The sequence below is a fragment of the Mus musculus genome, chromosome 11, assembly GCF_000001635.26.
Source record: "Mus musculus strain C57BL/6J chromosome 11, GRCm38.p6 C57BL/6J".
NCBI classification, from domain to species: Eukaryota; Metazoa; Chordata; class Mammalia; order Rodentia; family Muridae; genus Mus; species Mus musculus.
Genome location: NC_000077.6, coordinates 9,136,846 through 9,155,180, shown reverse-complemented (window position 1 = coordinate 9,155,180; position 18,335 = coordinate 9,136,846). Strand labels below are relative to the sequence as shown.

General features: G+C 43.7%; 1 pseudogene; it reads left to right on the top strand.

Moving 5' to 3' along the window:
* Gm11993 (predicted gene 11993) lies at positions 4,526-5,714 on the top strand (annotated as a pseudogene).

The following is an 18,335-nucleotide window of genomic DNA, read 5'->3' as shown; positions in this document are numbered from 1 at the left end:
TGGGGGTATCCAGGACTCGTTGTGATAGGAGTGCTGGGTTCTGATGATGCTAAGTGGTCTTGATTTCTGTTAGAAAGATTCTTACATTTGCCTTTCACTACCTGGTAATCTCTGGCATTAGTTGTTCTAGCTGTCTCTGGCTGAAGTTTGTTCCTCCTGTGATTCTGTTAGCCTCTGTCAGCATTCCTGGGAGTCCAACTCTCCTGAGTCTCAGTTGTCAGAGTACTCTCTGCAGGGAAGGTGCACAGAGGTCTGGAGCTGAGATTTGCCTCCTGGCTGAAGATGAAGGCCCGAAGGGACCCTGTCCCAGAAGCTATGTCGCTTCTGCTGCCTGTGTGCTCTCCTGTGCAGACTGGACTCTTTGGGACCCAGGATACAAGATGGCCAAAACCAATTTTTTATTAGATATTTTCTTCATTTACATTTCAAATGCTATCCTGAAAGTACCCTATATCCTCCCCCTGCCCTGCTCCCCAACCCACCCACTCCCACTTCCTGACCCTGGCATTGCTCTGTACTGGGGCATAGAATCTTTGAAAAACCAAGGGCCTCTTCTCCCATTGATAGACGACTAGGCCATCCTCTGCTACATATGCAACTAGAAACACAGCTCTGGGGGATACTGGTTAGTTCACATTGTTGTTCCTCCTATAGGGTTGCAGATCCCTTTAGCTCCTTGGGTACTTTCTCTAGCTCCTTCACTGGGGACCCTGTGTTCCATCCAATAGATGACTGTGAACATCCACTTCTGCATTTCCCAGGCACTGGCATAGCTTCACAAGAGATAGCTATATCAGGGTCCTGTCAGCAAAATCTTGCTGGCATATGCAATAGTGTCTGGGTTTGGTGGTTGTTTATGGGATGGATCCCCAGGTGGGACAGTCTCTGGATAGTCCTTCCTTCTGTCTCAGCTCCGAACTTTGTTTCTGTAACTCCTTCCATGGGTATTTTGTTCCCCCATTCTAAGAAAGAACAAAGTATCCACACTTTGGTCTTCCTTCTTCTTGAGTTTCATGTGTTTTGTAAATTGTATCTTGGGTATTCTAAGTTTCTGGGCTAATATCCATTTATCAGTGAGTGCATATCATGTGTGTTCTTTTGTGATTGGGTTACTTCACTCAGGATGATATCCTCCAGATCCATTCATTTGCCTAAGAGTTTCATGAATTCATTGTCTTTAATTGCTGAGTAGTACTCCATTGTGTAAATGTACCACATTTTCTGTATCCATTCCTCTCTTGAGGGACATTTGGGTTCTTTCCAGCTTCTGGCTATTATAAATAAAAGACTGCCCTATTCTTATCAGGGGTCATAGTTCATAAGTTTTCTTTCATTTTCTCTTTTGATGCTATGTGTTGAGTCAGAGACTTGTGCATTCTAAGCACAAGGTGTACCAGTGAGCTGCATCATAAACTTATCATAAACCTCCTCATAGACCATAAACTTATCCTCTTCATTATGGCTATGACCTCTAGGAGAATGTAAAATAACGATCTATTACCCAGAATGCCACTCACAGCTCATAGCACCATACACATACCTAGAACACAGACACAGAACATGATCATATTTAGTCTTCCCATCTAATTGCTTGTGGATCGTGTGGAGTTGATTTGGGAGGACACACAGGAAGTTTTCTCATACTTCCATTGCTCTTTTGGTCTTGCACCACCTCACCCAGTTGCCAGAATCCTGGGTCCAAACTGCCCTGAATTGTACTATGACTGCCCATTCTACAGACTGTCATCAGAAAGGAGATTCCTGCAGCCATCCTTGACACTTGATAGCCATGAAATGGAGGTCAAAAAAGCCCAGCAACGCCACTACATCAAAAGTCACTGTAGAATTCAAACTGAAAAGAACTGTGCCTACCCTTTCTCAGTTCACTGCAGAGGGTGAGACCCTCCCTCATGGGTGGAGACCCTCCCCAGCCTGTCATTCTAGATCCTCTGACAACTTCTTAGGGGAAAGAATTTACTTTCTTTGAGTTCCTCAAGGGAAAATAAACCTTCAAGCAAATATTGTTCCCCTTGCTAATATGACTGATCATTGCAGGTGTCCATGAGAACATTAATAAGGCCATGGTTATGTTTTCTTAGCCAACGTCTCTCTAGTAAAAAAAGAAGAATTGAATGGATAACAGTGATCCACCATTGCTCATTCCTGTCATTCAAGTTTATACCCTGAACCAAAGGGAAAAAAAAAAAAAAGAGCCAGACAAAGGCTCTTTGCAATCCACGTACTCTTGGAATGTAATTTCCTCATCTTAAACACTGATGATTGGATATAGACTCTGGGACTGTCTTTGCTCTTCCCAGTTTTTGCATTAGACTAACCTGAAACATTTTTTTTAAGATCTCCTATAAATGACTTGAAATCCTTGCTCCAAGCCCTCACCAAGTTATTTGCTTATGACCGTTAATTAGGTTGCCTCTGTAGAGTTTAATTTCAATTCCAATTTCACAGATGAGGAGTTCTAACGAGGTCTAACCTGTTTGTTGGCCATTTTCAAAGCAGGGGTGATGGTCAGGGCTGCTTAGAAATGACCAATGACCAGCAGAGACTCCATGGTCTGATCCATTTTGCTTTTTTGTGGTCTACTTAAAGTATGAAGACAACTAAGGAGTAGTTCTGGAAAAAAGAACTCAGGAGAGCAATGTATTCACCACCTATGACAATTTTCTTAACACATATTTATTACGTGTGCATGTGGATGCCTGTCACCATGCAGGACAGTCAGCTGTGGGAATTGGTTCTTCAGTTTGAGCATGTAGATCCCAGGGATCAAATTCAGGTTATCAGGATTGGCAAGAAATCTCTTTACTCAGTAGGCAATCCTACTAATTTTCAAAGTTTTTTTTTAATTTTTAAAGTATTTTAATTAACTTTTTGAAATTTTTACACAATGCACTTTTATAATATTCACACCCCCTCCCTCTCCTCCCTTTCATCCTCCCACTAATTTCTCCCAAGTTCACCACCACCTCCTTATCCCCCAATTTTACACCCTGTCTTTTAGGGTCTTAATAACCAACCAAGCCCAATTTGTGCCTCCCATATACTCCTGTCCACAATATCATTCAGTGTAGCATGCCCAACCTACCAAGAGCCACACACTTAAAGAAAACTGATCCCCCCCTCCCCAAAAGCCATTGCCAGTATATAACAACTCAGTTAGAGTTGAGAACTCAGGAGTCCCTTCCCACTCCATACAGGGATGCTGACTGGATTGATCTTAGGCAGACAACCACAGCAGATGTGAATTCATGAGTATAGTGGTCCTGACTTGACAAGGGGACACTATTCCACGTCTCTCAAATCACTCTAATAATCTCTCTGTCCCCTCTTCTCAAATCACTCTAATAATCTCTCTGTCCCCTCTTCTGTGATAGTCACTGAGCTTTGGGGATGGATGTAATATAGATATCCCAGTTGACACTGCCTAGTATTCTCTGGTCTCTGACCAGTGTACAAAGAAATTTCTCTTACATGGCCTGAAAGCTGCACTGATTTATGGGTAGAGAGATCTGAACGTAGAGAGTAGTTAGTACTACTTCCATGTAGCAGAAAAATAGTAATAGGTTTACCCCTGTGGCCTGAAATCCCCAGGCATGAGTTCCTGGCCAGAAACACACCAGGCACGTGTTTTCTCCTAAGAAGCAGGCTTTGGATATAAGCCAATCTTTAAAGGAAAATACTTCCAGGGTTCTACAAGTTATAATCATAAAGAAGATTTGAAGAAACTATGCATTGATGTTTTGTTATCCATTATATTAATGTTACAAGAGCCAGCAAAGAGTCTATACAAAGATCACTATAAAACTCAAACCCTGGGATGGCTCTGTCTCTCTTCCTCAGTGCACTCCAGCTTGCTGTCTCTTACAGATGGAAGCTTTAGGGAGTCCTGGGAATCCTCAGTGGACACTATGTCAAACACGTCTTCATCAGGTAGGGAATCTGCAAAACTCCATGCACCTCACACATTTCTGAAATTGCTGTGTTCCTAGCATAAGCATGCAGATGTTACCTAAAGAAGAGAGAATGCCACTTCTTATTTGGCAGCGTCTCAAGGAATTCAACATATCACGTAAGCCTAACTAGTTAACAGCTCTCCTTTTGAGAAAGAGAAAATATATTTTCAGGGTTTCCCAGAGCCTCCTGGGAAATATCAGAGTTCATTCGAAGTTTAAAAAGAGAGAGAGAGAGACATTCAGAATTGGATATTTGGATGTTGAGATGTTGTGAACTTTAATTCCAATTGTCAATTTGGTAAGAGTTAGGTTCACCATGGGATAAACAAAACCTCTGTGTCTAGCAGGGCAGACTACAAATTACAGAAAGAAAATAAAAATAAATCTAGGAAGGAGCTGTGCCTTAGCTTTCCGGTGTGTGCATCTTCAACCTATCACTCCAGAGAGACTACAAAGATAATTCTCCTTTAATTGGGGAGTTGGGTGCTGCTTTCCAATGAGGCTCATACTCTGTGTTTTCCCAAGCCCAGACCTGAATAAACCATCTCCTCCAGGCTGGTGGCCGCGCAGGCGCGCTGTGCGGCTGGCGCGGGAGCCTGGCGGAGGGTCGCGATGCCGTAAGCCAACCAGCCAACAGTGCGGATCACGGAACTCACCGAAGAGAACGTCAAGTTCATTATCGAGAACACGGACCTGGCGGTGGCCAATTCCATTCGGAGGGTCTTCATCGCAGAGGTGCCCATAATAGCCATCGACTACGGGTTCAGATTGATGCCAACTCCTCGGTCCTTCATGATGAATTCATCGCGCACAGGCTTGGTTTAATCCCCCTCACTAGTGATGACATTGTGGACAAGCTGCAGTACTCCCGGGACTGCACATGTGAAGAGTTCTGCCCTGAGTGTTCTGTGGAGTTCACTCTCGATGTGAGGTGCAATGAAGACCAGACGCGCCATGTCACCTCCCGAGATCTCATCTCCAACAGCCCCCGGGTTATTCCGGTGACATCTCGGAACCGGGATAACGACCCTAATGACTATGTGAAGCAGGATGACATCCTTATTGTCAAGCTGAGGAAGGGGCAGGAGCTGAGACTTCGAGCCTATGCCAAGAAGGGCTTTGGCAAGGAACATACCCTACTGCGGGGGTAGCTTTTGAATACGATCCAGACAACGCACTTCGGCATACAGTGTATCCCAAGCCTGAGGAATGGCCCAAGAGTGAGTATTCCAATCTGGATGAGGATGAGTCGCAGGCTCCCTATGACCCCAACGGCAAGCCAGAGAGGTTTTACTACAATGTGGAGTCGTGTGGCTCACTGCGCCCTGAAACCATTGTCCTCTCAGCCCTGTCGGGGCTAAAGAAGAAGCTGAGTGATTTACAGACTCAGTTAAGCCATGAGATCCAGAGTGACGTGCTCACCATAAACTAGCCACGGCTCGCCTGCCTCCAAAGACTAGGTTCACGGTGGCTGGACTTCAGGCCTCGGGAGCCCTTGTAGTTTCTGGGCTATGCCCTGCACAGTCTGCCCCCTGGAAGGCCATCGGGGAGATGGCCAGGGTCCCACTGGTGTTAGACATGGCAGGTTTTATTAAGCGTTGAGCATCCCGGGCCCTACTGTAGTGGCTTTCAGGCAGCATGGGGGGAAACACACACCAGCACGGAAAAAAAGGAATATTTATTGATCAACAGTAGTTGTCTTTTTAAAAGTTTTTATTTTTGGCAATAAAGAGCACAACATAAAAAAAAAAAAAAAAAAAAAAAACCATCTCCTCCACCATTCTGTCTCCTGGTTTGTTTCTGTAGAGGCAGCTGTCAGTGAGATCTTCAGGCTCAGGTACCATGGACATGTGTGAGAAGGGGTTTTCTATATTTGGTTAATTGAGGTGGGAAGACCCCCTACAGTCACACTCTATGGGCTAGGGTCCAGAACTTCATAAAAGGGAGGAAGAGCTTGGTCTCAGCATTGGCTGCTTTCTGCTTCCTGACTGTGGACTCAATACAGGAAATGTTGAGTTGACAGAGGCTGTCTCTCTTGACTCAGGTGGGCTTTAGTGCAGGAATTAGAATACCAGATATTCGGGGTCACACAAAACTTCCACCAAGTCAGTGGCCCCTCTCTGCATTCTTGTTTCATGAATTCAAAAAATAGGATTTGTGGGCAATGGGAAGGAACATTTACAAAGGAGTTTTATTATAGACTCATGCTCATGAGCTTAATAGAAAGAAAGCAGAGATCCCCCATTATGGGGGAGGAACAAACCCTGGGAATGGGACACCATCAAACTGCTAGTGTAGGAACTTAAAGTAATATTTGTGTCAGACATTGGCATAAGGTGTGAGGCGGGAAATGAGCTGGTCATCAGCTGGCCCAAACATGATGCACTTCCTAACATCCTCACAGGCAGACTCTAGAAATGACTGCTCATTTAGAGGGAGAGATGGTCATAGAAATCAGGTTCCTTTTCTAGAGTTCCTTCTTTAAATGTTTATTTTATTTTTAATTATCTCTGTCTTGGGGTGCACATGAGAGTGAGTGCCCACAGAGACCAGAGGTATCAGATCCCCCGCCCCACCAGGGCTGAAGTTATATGTGGTTGTAAGCTGCCAGATGTGGGTACTAGAAACTCTTGTCTTCTGCAAGCATAAAAAGTGCTCTTAACCCCTAAGCCATCACTCGAGCCCAAAAGGCAAAGCTCTTTTCAGCTTCTAGACAAGGACAATATGTTGAGGTTGCTGACCAGCTTCCATCTCCCAATCTTATCTCAACATGAATCTGGTTACTCCTGCGGTGACTAACCTGGCAGGACTCCAGGCTGTATCCTTGAACTTCAAGTCAGAATAAAGCTTTCCTGTCTTGCATTGCTTCCTGTTGTGTGATGAGAAAAGTAACTAATATATATGTTATCCATAACAAGTAGGTCCTAACAATGTAATAGGGTTACATATAGTTGTGGGACAAAGGAAAGACAGAAGGTTACATAGATTAGATCAAAATCTAACTCTTCAGTATTGACCAGACTCCATTTTCTTGAGTAATTGAAGATGTGAGTATAAAAAATATTTATTTTGACAAAAGCTTTGTCTTCTTGGCAAGTTGCACAAAGGTTAAAACATGAAGGAGAATATTTTCACAATTCTTAATTAAAAAATAAACCAACAATATAAAAAAAAAAAACAAGTACAGATTGTGATAGTAGGGTTTGTGTCTTGGTTAGACTTCTGTTGCTAGCCAAAATGTCTGATATTGAGCAATTTATAAGGGAACTATGCTTATTTAGAGTCCTATGTTGTTTTGTCACATGATAGATGTCAGAGAGAAGTAGTCCTGTGATAAAGAAGTGAAGCATGTGACGATGGGTGTCTGGCTTTAGCCCAACCTGCTCTCCTGTAAATATTCCAACTGAAGAGTGTGAGACCCCACACCCTGATATGGCCCTCTCAGCAGGAATGAAGATGTTCTAAAGAGACAATTGTACCCCTCCTCTGGCAATCAAGTTAATGAAACACTGGACTCCCCAAGGAATTAAATGTTCCCAAGGAACCCTCACGCTAGGAGAAAGAAAAGCCTGGATCATAATGTTAGCAAGAAGAAGATCCTGTCTCCTACAAAGAGAACTTATAAAAAAAAATAAAAAAAACAAAGAGGGGAGACCCTCACTCAAGTCTCGGGATGACGCAACCCCACCACCACCACCACCAAGAACTCACAAAAGACTGTCCTTGCTGCAATTACAAGAGGTTTCTTGATAGGAACCAGCACACTGGGGCCGACTCGTATCCCATGCAGGGGTAGAGGAATTTGACCATGAGTAGCTGGGAAAGGGGGTATTTAAAGGAAAAATCATAACCCAAGGGAGGGCATTATTGGAAAATATCAGTGAAAAATCACAAGGGGGAACTAAAAATCACAAGAAGAAACTCTCTGCTTCTCAAGATTGTTCTCAAGATTTTAATCTAACTTTTGTGGTCAGCCAGGTCCTGAAACAAGGTCACTGAACAGGCTTGAGTAATTACCTGTTCTGTGGTCAGCCAGTTCTCAGAACAGGCTGCTTCAGGAACCAACTATTTTTCTTTCTTGGCTCCAACTTGGTCTAGGGGGTCAAACTTGAATTTTCTACCTTACACTTATACATTGCAGACAAGTTTTCAAAGGACTTTGGAGGAAGGAGTTGGGACCTACACCATGATGACAGACAAGATAGTTGAGCATACTTTGCCTTCTAGTTAAACTTTACCTTCATGTTAGGACCCAGGAGGATGAGAGGAGCTGAGGGAGGAGATCACTGGATCTCATTGTTCCTCTTTCCACTTGGCCACTGGGGTTCCTTTTTTTTGTTTCTTTCTTTGAGGTGCACAGGCAGTGCTGCACACCAGACGGGGAGGGGTGGAGTGGACCTGGGATCTCTTCCCTTGGAGTGTCTGGGCACTTTGGACAGGAGTAAATGTTGTAGGGAAGGAGGGCATCTTCTCCAAAGGTTTCTATATAGATCTTCAGTGTTACAGCTCTTTCAGACATTAATGAAACAACTCTATTAGACAATATTCAATGAAACAGCTCTATTAGATGATTGTAGCCGCCCACGGCCACATGAACTAGGTTCCTGAAGGGGAGCTGGGGCTATATGGAGATAAGATGGCAGGAGAAATAATGAGACCAAGACAAGATACTGATCAAGGCCCCAGAGTTTACTAAGAGTCTGAGCTTATAAAGGGGGAAGGCCCATCACCCGCCATGCAAGGCTCTTGATGCTTTGTCCCCATGGTGTCTGCACTTGGTCACCAGTTTGTTGCTTATCTCAGGAAGACAGGTTCAACCTCTCAGCAGGTAGGGTGTCTTGGAGAAGAGTACAAGTGGCAGAACAATAGACCTATCTAGGTCGGAAGACTCCACCCTAGGTAGTCTCATTCACAGTGGCAGAACAGGTCTGAGCCAGCCTGCTCAAGGCTCGGGGAGGCTACAGATGATATTCAATGAAACAGCTTACGCTCATATACTTTTCTCAGTGTGAACCAAGGACTATATGAACCTTGGAGAGTGGGAAGGAATTCTTCTTGAGGTGAAATTTCATTGGCTGAGGCTTAAGGTTCTGGGATACCTCATTTGCATAGAAAGGCATTCCAGGAAGTTGAACCTGTAATTTCACCAAGAACTATGTGGCATTCCTCAGGTAGAAGATTGAGAGTCAGGCTCCCCAGATCAGGTGGAAAAGAGGAAACCCCACTAAGAAAAGGAAGTCTTCCATTTTGTGCCAAGCTCAGGAAAGCTGTCCAGACATAGTAGACTATAATCTTAATAATGAGGTGCAGCAGGCCACAGTCAATAAATCTTTTTCTGCTCTGCACTAATGCATATTGATGACAAGTAGCTGAGCCTGACTTGTTAAAGTTGCTAGGCCATAGGCTCTGACCCTAATAACTCCAATTAACCTGGTTCCATGGGAAAGCATGAAATTTCCCTTAGCAACATAATCACCTGTTAACATGCCCACCTCTCAACACTGCCACAGTAGGCAGGCCAAATTCAGTGTGAGTCCCAGAGGGAAAGAGCAATAGCTAAGACACTGCATCTCATGTTGTTTTTAACATATAAGCAAACATATCTGCTCTTGAGCACCTGCTCAACTCTCTCTTTGTGCAAAACATCTGTCTTAGGATTGCATTTCTGTGAAACGAAACCATGTCCAAGGCAACTCTTATACGTGACAACGTTTAATTGGGGCTGGCCCACAGTTTCAGAGGTTTAATCCATTATCATCAAAGCAGGAAGCATGGCAACATCTAGGCAGGCATGGCACTGGAGAAGGAGCTGAGAGTTCTACATCTTAATTCAAAGGAAGCCAAGAGCAGACTGTCTCCCATGTGGCTAAAAGGAAGGGCTTAAAAGCTTACCCCATAGTGACACACTTCCTCCTACAGAGTCACACCCACTCCAGCAAGGCCACACCTCCTAATAGTGGCACTCCCAGGGCCAAGCATATTTAAACCACCATACCTTCTAACTCTCTAAAACTTTTTTGGTTTGGTTTGGTTTAGGTTTTAGTTTTGGTTTTTTGATATAGGGTTTTGCTGTATAGCCCTGGCTGTCCTGGAACTCACTCTGTAGACCAGGCTGGCCTCAAACTCAGAAATTTACCTGCCTCTGCCTCCCGAGTGCTGGATTAAAGGCGTGTGCCACCACACCTGGCAACATTTTTTTATATATTAACTAGGTTTGTTTTGGTTTCTGTGGTGGTTTGAATATGTTTGGCCCAGGGAGTGGTACTATTAGGAGGTGTGGCCTTGTTGGAGGAAGTGTGTCATTGTGGTGGTGGCTTTTGAGACCCTCCTTCTAGCTGCCTAAGGACAGTCTGCTCCTGACTTCCTTTGAATGAAGATGTAGAATTCTCAGTTCCTTCAGTGCCATGCCTGCCTGGACACTGCCATGCTCCCATTTTGATGATAATGGACTGAATCTCTAAGCCTATAAGCCAGCCCTAATTAAATGTTGTTCTTTATGAAAGTTGCCTTGGTGATGGTATCTGTTCACAGCAGTAAAACCCAAACTAAGACAATTTCCTATTCTTTTCTTGTTTCTCATTCTGGAATAGCCAGTCATTCTACTTTAGAACAAAACTATTTTCTTTTTCTGTAAACAACAATTTCACCATCTTTCTTTATTGAAACACATTTTCTTTGCATACTACTTTGCACACTACTTCATGCCTGTTACAACTTTTCATGCTTATTGGGAGACTCAAATGCATTTGGTTTCCCTATACCATACTAAAACAGAGTACCAAAGTGCTCAAAAATTTATTCTAAACTTGTATTTGGTAATCAATGCTAAGTAGTTTATCTCAGTTAACAGTAACCCAGATACTTAAGGAACACCTACTCCTCAGTTTAATACACTGGGAAGTTTCAAATTACAAAAAAAAAAAAAAAAATTAAGGAGGAAGTCACCTGGAAACTTGTCTTAAGCAGTTGCAAAATATAATTCTTTTTAAAGTTCACTTAAAATATTATAACATTCCTATTTATTTAATTTATTGACTTGACATTATGATTGAGTTGTTCCTTAATATCTCATGAGATATTAAGTAGAGCTATTATTCATCTTATGTAGACAGGTTGACACTGACATTTCAGGTGAGGAATGCCTGAAAAACATTACAAAAGTAAGGATACAAAACAGGTAAAAGTGGTTTGTTGAAATTCACTGAGTTACTCCACATTGTTACTCCACATGCCTTACCCTGAGAGAGTCCATTTACAATGGAACTTTTGACTCCATTTTGAGCAAAGAGGATAAGTTTTCTCATGGGTAAAATGACTGAACATAACAGACCAAGAAACAGTAGAACTCCCTCACATGGACCTATTATCTGATAACCAGTGTGTGTGTGTGTGTGTGTGTGTGTGTGTGTGTGTGTGTGTGTGTGTGTAGGACCACAGAACTCCTGACTGTCCCTAGAGCTTTAATTCACCTCATTCCCTTGCTGTTGGTGTGGTCTACCCATCCATTTATTCACCTGTTTAGGCCTGAACCCACCATTCCTGCTCTGAGCTGGTTGTGGGTTCATTATCTTATCAATAAAGATTCTACTTAACACTTCCCACTGATAAAAAATTTTAACTCTGATTTTGCCTCTTTAACTTTTGTATTTATTCTGTAAAGCACACATATATAGCAGACAGAATTTACTATGTGATCTGAGAAGCTGATATTAGTAGTTAAGATTGGAATAAAAAAAATCTGCCTTTGCCTCAGCCAGGTTACCAAAGGAAGCAGGATTTTCTGACACTTTACTGCAATTAAGAGTGCTGCAGAGATGACTCTGTGGTTAACAGCACTTGCTGCTCATGCAGAGCACCAGGGTTCCTGGCACCCATCTAGCAACTCACAGCCGCTTTTAACTCCAGTTCCATGGAATCCAATGCTCTTATCTGGTCTCTTTGGGCACTAGGGATGCACATGGTGCACATACATACATGTAACATTCAAACACATAAAATACAGATAATAAAATCTTCTTTTAACTGCTCGTGAGTTTATCATTATTCAATACATTCTGACTGTAGAAAGACACAAATCTGTCTGTTTCTAGCATAGCACATTCACCATGTGGTCCTTCCTTGGTTTTGGTTTGGTTTGGTTTGGTTTGGTTTGGTTTGGTTTGGTTGGTTGTTGGTGGTTGGTTGGTTGGTTGGTTGGTTGGTTGGCTGGCTGGTTGGTTGGTTGGTTGTTTTCCAAGTATCCTAGGCAGGCACAGAACTCACTGTACATCTGAGGAATTACTTTGCATTTCTGATCCTCCTGCTTCTAAAGCCCATATGCTGAAATTAGAGGTACACGCCACTATGTCGTTCATGTGGCATAATGGATCAAACCCAGAGCTTTATGCATGCTAGGCAAGCATAACACAAACTGAGTTATATCACAGAACCTGTTTTATTACTACGATGTTTGATGTGAATCAAGAAGTTTATTTTTACTGACATTGTATTCGTAGGTGGGATTTATAACTTAATAATCTTAAGCATCTAGTTGAGATACCATACCCTGTTTTGACCGTTACATCCAAGAAGAAGAGTGCTACTACATAAGACTATCTTTTTACCATAGTATTTTTACTTAATAATTATTTGGGAATTTCACATCATGCATCCCAATTGCCCTCACCTCCCAGTAATCCCATGTCCACCCCTCCCCTGTGACCCTCCCCCCACCAAAACAGAAAGAAAAGAAAAAAGAAAAAAACCAAGCAAGTCCATTTGTGTTCTCTACATACTCACTGAAGCATGTTCAAACTGCTAGTGGCCACCCCACCAAGGGACACTGAGTTTTTCTCTTCCTGAACCCTTGTCAGAAGCCATCAACTGTGGAACTGTAGAGACCTCCACCTCTCCATACTGCTCGTTTATTTGTTTGTTTTTAGCTCTCTTTGATGTCTTCCTCTCTTCATTTTTTTGGACAGGGGTGGAGTGTTGGAGGATGGAGGGAGGGTGGAGGGAGAGTCAGGGAGGGTGGAGGGAGGGTTGTCACAGAAGCCTTTTATGTTCCTCTTCTCAATTATGCATGCATTTGCTATCATTGATAACAATGCAAAAGCAGCTTCCTTGCCCTTCACAGTCAGTGGGAGCAGAGACCCTAGGCTCCTACATGGTTTCTGACAACAGCTCAGACCACAAACATTCACTTGGTCTCCAGCAGCAGCCAAGGATCACCACCTGGACTCCAGTGGCAGTACATGCTCCTCTGCCAAAGCATAGACCATTGCCCAGCATGACTTCCAGGAGAATCTAAACTATGGAGGTCTTTTGAAGAGGTCCAGTCCAGTAGATGGACTATTCTTAATCTCAAACATCTTGTCAATGTTCAGAGGCAGGGCGATCACACGGCTGGGCAGCTTGTTCAAGGGCTAAGTCTGCGCAAGTTCCAGACTGCAGCACACCATCCTACCGATCATGTGGGTAAGGACCTGCTTCTGTGTCAACTGGCTTCTCTCACACCCATCACAGCTATCATGTCTCCAATTCTGGAATGTACTCATCACTCTGCTCCTCCATCTTTCCTGCCTCTTCATCACACAAGGGCCCCATACAAGTCTGATGACTCTAGAAGCATTCCTGGCTTTATTTTATCAATGAGAGCACAGGTACACTAATATCAAAAAGTCTCCATCTATAAGCCAAGGTATCTAGAGGAAAGAGGCCATCTACAAGGCCAAGGGAGAACCAACACTGCAAGTACCTTGACCTTGAACTTGTAGCACCAGCACCATGAGACACCCCGCAGTGATATCACCCAGTGTGATGCTTTGATGAGTGCTCTGAGATACCTTATCCTTTAGGGGACCTAGCAGGAGACTCCAGGAGAAACAGGTATTTCCTCATGCCTCACTATCGTCTGGAATTGCCACCTACCACCTTACTATTTAGCATCATGAAGTGACAACCAGTGCCATGCATACCCTCATGTCTTCTGTCACCACCTCTTCTGATTGCCTCTTTCCCAACTGACATGGAACTCCCAGTTCCCCCTCTGGATACCTCTACCTCTCTCCAGTACTGGGTACCTCTCCCTAGCCATGCATCCTGTCCTTGTGAGAACAACACTTAACACAGGTATCCTCAGAAGTGTGACAACCCAGGATACACCAAAAAAGATGGCACTGTTCTGTTCCTGGCAAGCTGAATTGCAGGAACATGGAGATCTGGCCTGGCAATTGTCTGAGGAGCACAGACCCAGGAAGACAACAGGAGTTAGGATGGGTTCCAGAAAACAGAGACATCTAACTCAGTTCTCTGATAACAAACTAGATCTTTACCACAAGCCCTCATAAGTACCATCCCCTACCTGAACCCTCCCTGCAGTTCAGGGTCCATCTGTAGGAAATCCTAGGGAAGAAGAGATGGATTGGGGTAAAAAACTTGTACCTGTTCCTCCCATGGCTGTCACAGGATACCAGAGACCCTGGGTCCTCCTATGGCTACCATAAGATACCACAAGAGACCCAGGGTACCTCAGAAAGAGTCCTGTGCTAACTGCATGAACCTATCCCAACATCCAACTCTGTACCCACCAAAGCCCGTGACAGTCCTCGTATTTATAAATAACCATTTCTGAGCACACAACCACTGTCTGCATCTGAGCCACTATGACTTTCATACAAGGACTCAGCCAACCTTACAATGCCCATGTCCTGACTCCACAAACATGGCAAAGCCTTGAGTTTGCTCCCTGTGGTCTCCCATAACTGACTGCTCCTCCAGTTCAACCAGCACCAGCCAGGATGCTCCTAATGAGTACAGTCAAGTCTCCAACACCTATTTGGGAGGTGAGGCACTTGCTTCCAGGCAGTGGGTGACTTGTCCCCACATAAGCTTTTCAGAAGCATCAGTGTCTTAGTCAAGGTCACTATTGCTGTGAATTTGACTAAGATGCAAGGTGTAAGAAACACTGTGACCGAGGCAAATCTTATAAAGGCAAACATTTAATTGGGCTGGCTTTCAGTTCAGAGGTTTAGTCCATTGTTGTTATGGTGAGAATGCTGGCAGCCTGCAGGCTGACATGGTGCTTAAGACAGAGTTAAGAGTTCTACATCGTGATTCAAAGGCAGCAGTAGGAGACTGTGAGTCACACTGGATGTAACTTGAGCATATGAGACCTCAAAGCCTGCCTTCTCAGTGACACATTTTCTCCAACAAGGCCACACCTCCTAATGGTGCCACTCCCTATGGGCCAAGTTCTTAAACACATTGATTCTATAGGCGCCATTCCCATTCAAACCACCACAGGAAAGGGGAGGATTTTTTGACTTGCATTTCCACGTTGTAGTCGCTTATTGAAGGAAGTCATGATAGGAACTCAAATAGGGCAGGAACCTAGAAGCAGAAATTGATGCAGAGGCCATGGAGGAATGCTGCTTACTGGCTTGCTCAGCCTGCTTTCTTACAGAACCCAGGACTACCAGCTTAATGATGGCACCATCTATGAAAGCCCTTCCCCATCAATCACTAATCTTAAAAATGCCCTACAGGCTTGCTTACACCCCCATCTTATATAGGTATTTTATTGAGACTTTTGTTGGTTCAAGTTGACATAAAAACTTCCAGCACAAACAGATGGAGTCCAGTCTTTTTATTTCAGACAGGAAAGTCACGCTCCACACTCCACTTCCATCTAACTTGAGAGTTCTCAAGGGGATGTAGACCAGTCACCTCACAGGGAGATATTGAAGTTTACATTATTGGTGAGTTATATGCATGTGTGTACAAAACCCAGAGTCTCAAACATGCTCTATAGTATAGTAGCTCTATAGAGTATAGTAAAATACTCTATCACTGAGCAATACCTCAAGCCCCAAAGTTTTCACTGGTCTTAGCTCTTGTCACTGGATAAATGAGAGCAGAATTCCATGTTTGCAGCATCCGCCCCTGGATATCTTTGAGTTCTCACTCAGACAGTGGTGCAAAAAGGGCTCTGGCTGATAGCTCGGTTAGTGTGCATCTCATGTAGCTTTGCTGTGCCATACCATTGAGCATGTCAGAAGGCTTCAGAGCGGCCTAGGGGCCTGCTCTATCCTCCTTACCATATGAATTTGAGAGAACTGAATTCTATTCTTCTCCTGTTGTCTGTGTATGAGTTTGCATGTACATGTTGGCACAGGTATGTGCATGGCTGCATGTCATGCACATGGGTGTGAACATCTATATGCACCTGTGTACATATGTCCTCATACTACAAAACACATCTGATCCTCATACTACAATACACATCTGAGTGCCGAGGTACCTAAGCATAGGAAAAGCAGTTTGTACCTTATGCAAATGCTGGGGCCTCAGTTTCAATGATTTTGGGGAAAAAATGAAAATTGGGAGAGGTTAAGGATGTTCTAAGTCACGATTCTGTGGCCAATATTAGTTTCCAACTTTAAATAAAAATAAAACACTTGATTTGTAGCATCCACTGTATAAGGATTGGTCAGAAACTTCTACCTTTAGCAATGGGAAAATACTTAATGAAAACAGGTACCACAGTGATGTTTGCTGACTCTACATGGCTTGATTTAAAAACAAAACTATGCCCCTCCTTAGATTTGGGAACAAAACACCCATGGAAGGAGTTACAGAGACAAAGTTTGGAGCTGAGATGAAAGGATGGACCATGTAGAGACTGCCATATCCAGGGATCCACCCCATAATCAGCATCCAAACGCTGACACCATTGCATACACTAGCAAGATTTTATTGAAAGGACCCAGATGTAGCTGTCTCTTGTGAGACTATGCCGGGGCCTAGCAAACACAGAAGTGGATGCTCACAGTCAGCTAATGGATGGATCATAGGGCTCCCAATGGAGGAGCTAGAGAAAGTAGCCAAGGAGCTAAAGGGATCTGCAACCCTATAGGTGGAACAACATTAGGAACTAACCAGTACCCCGGAGCTCTTGACTCTAGCTGCATATATATCAAAAGATGGCCTAGTCGGCCATCACTGGAAAGAGAGGCCCATTGGACTTGCAAACTTTATATGCCCCAGTACAGGGGAATACCAGGGCCAAAAAGGGGGAGTGGGTGGGCAGGGGAGTGGGGGTGGGTGGATATGGGGGACTTTTGGTATAGCATTGGAAATGTAAATGAGCTAAATACCTAATAAAAAATGGAAAAAAATGCAATAAAAAAAATAAATAAAAAATAAAAACAAAGCTTGAAGCCCAGTTATACATATGGCAGGGGCTTGTTTATCACGACCATATAAGGATATATAAAAATGACAAAACAGAAGCTCACACATGTAAATTCTCATGTTAAAAACAAAACAAAACAAAAACAGAATTTGCCTAATGCTCTAGAGCTCGAGAACCACCCAAAAAGAGCCCACCTTCCCCACAAAGGAAATTCCCAGGGGTGGTTTCTCCATCTCTGATGAGGTGTTTTATTGAATAATGTGGTATCATTTAGTTTTGCCTGTTTCTGGCATCTCTATACATTAAACAATGAATACAGCAACGTAGGCTCATCATCTGAGGTCATTTTGCATGAAGAAGGAAGCCATTTATATTCAGATTTACCATAGTGCATCACCTAAGGACATCAAACATTACACAGGCACTCTTAGCCACATGGGTGTTGCCACCGCTCCCAGCTTTGCTATGGAGAGCATTGCTACCATGGTCATTCTTTCCCATATCTTCTGAACCATGCAGGATTTCTCCAAGCAGTGAAGGCAGCAGGCTCAGGACAAGAGGGGAGTTAGCAAACCACACATTTACACAGGTTAAATCTGTGTATCGGCGTGTGTGGCAAAGATCATATATAAGAACACACCATCACTCCATTCATTTCTGGTGGGTGACATGGTTACTGTTAGACATCTGGGCTGCACAGGAGGAAGGAAAGGGACATAGGAAACAGTGGGAACAAATGTCAAGGTTTCTGGAGTAAACTCTGGAGTGTTGTGGTAACACTTTTATATTTCTATCTGCAAGATGATAAGCAGTTTTGACTTGGTTGGGGGGGAGGGTGCCATTCTCTGAGATCATCTCCAAAGGATGCCCCAAGACAGAGTAGGGCCCTGGGAATTTCTAAATGGGAGGAACTGGTCCATCAGGACAAACCCAGCCACATTCTTAGTTCTGTGCAGCTTGCTTTTGGAAGACACCCTGTTGTCATTCCTCCTTCAGGAAAGTCTTATCGTCAGTACTGGGAAGAGTGAGAGGTGATAGGAAGACAAAGTCAATGGCCAGAGTGGGCCAGGCCAGTGGAGGTAAGAGAGAGGCCTAATCTTTGGTGGCATGTGGAGAGATTCAGAGACATGTTTGACAGTGTTTGCAAGGTTCAGAGACCCCAGGAACCCAAGTAGTTCCACAAGCTCAGC